This window comes from Cynoglossus semilaevis, chromosome 8, assembly GCF_000523025.1.
Source record: "Cynoglossus semilaevis isolate Cse_v1.0 chromosome 8, Cse_v1.0, whole genome shotgun sequence".
Taxonomy (NCBI): Eukaryota; Metazoa; Chordata; class Actinopteri; order Pleuronectiformes; family Cynoglossidae; genus Cynoglossus; species Cynoglossus semilaevis.
In genome coordinates, this window is record NC_024314.1 from 28,162,525 (window position 1) to 28,163,483 (window position 959).

A 959-nucleotide genomic window follows, 5' to 3' on the forward strand; every position below is an offset into this window, starting at 1 on the left:
GGGGTTTCATCCACGACAAAGAACTGAGAACTGTTTTAAAGACAAACTGTCGACAGACTCCACTGTCACGAGACACCGTTAAAGCTAACGGCCTTTTCATGCCAAGGCCCCCCCCACACCTCCCCCCCAAACAGAGTTAGCATCTGTTGACGGACCCACAGACGGCGCTACTAAATATGTTCGGAAACATAAAATTTTAATATTTATTTTCCTACTTTTATTCATGAATTATTACGTTTGTTTAACAGAAGAAAATGATTTACGGACACGCGCTAGCTAGCTACATGCTAACTTGAGGAGCAGAGCAGCTTGAACCTGGACTAATTAATTAAATGAATGAAAATCAACTCCATTCATTTACATTCAAGACGTGCGTGCAAGATTAGAGTAAATGAAAATGGACCGCAGTACTTCAAGGTACTGGTACTACATGAAGTACCCCGAGCCTTATGTTTCCAACTTCTTGTTGTTTTTCTACCTTTTTTATTTTCTCTGCCGCTGGTTTGAGTTCTTGTTCTTGTTGTTTCTGCTGTTCTTGCCCCCCCCCCTGCCCCCCCATGTGTCCCACATGTGTCCCTGCCTCCCTGATGTGTTTAGTCCCAGAGCTGCCACACAGCAGCCCCCCCCCCTCCCACTGCTGCCCCCTGCTGCTCCTCAGTTCCCTGGAGTTTGTTGGTGTTTTGTAGCGTGTTCCTCACAGTTCACTCTTTGTTTTCCTCCCGTCTTTATTTCATATTCATTTATCTCCAGACGGCGTCGACCTGCCTCCGTTTCCTGTCTGCCTTCAGGCTGCGTCGGTAAAACACACACACACAGCCGTTATTTACACCTAAGAATAGAAATGAATAAAACTTCAAAACCTCAACGTCTCATCAGGACTTTGTTCTGGACGAAATCATCTACTTCATTTTCAAAGAAACAGGAAATAGTACCTGGTACTGTTGGTACTAAACCAATGA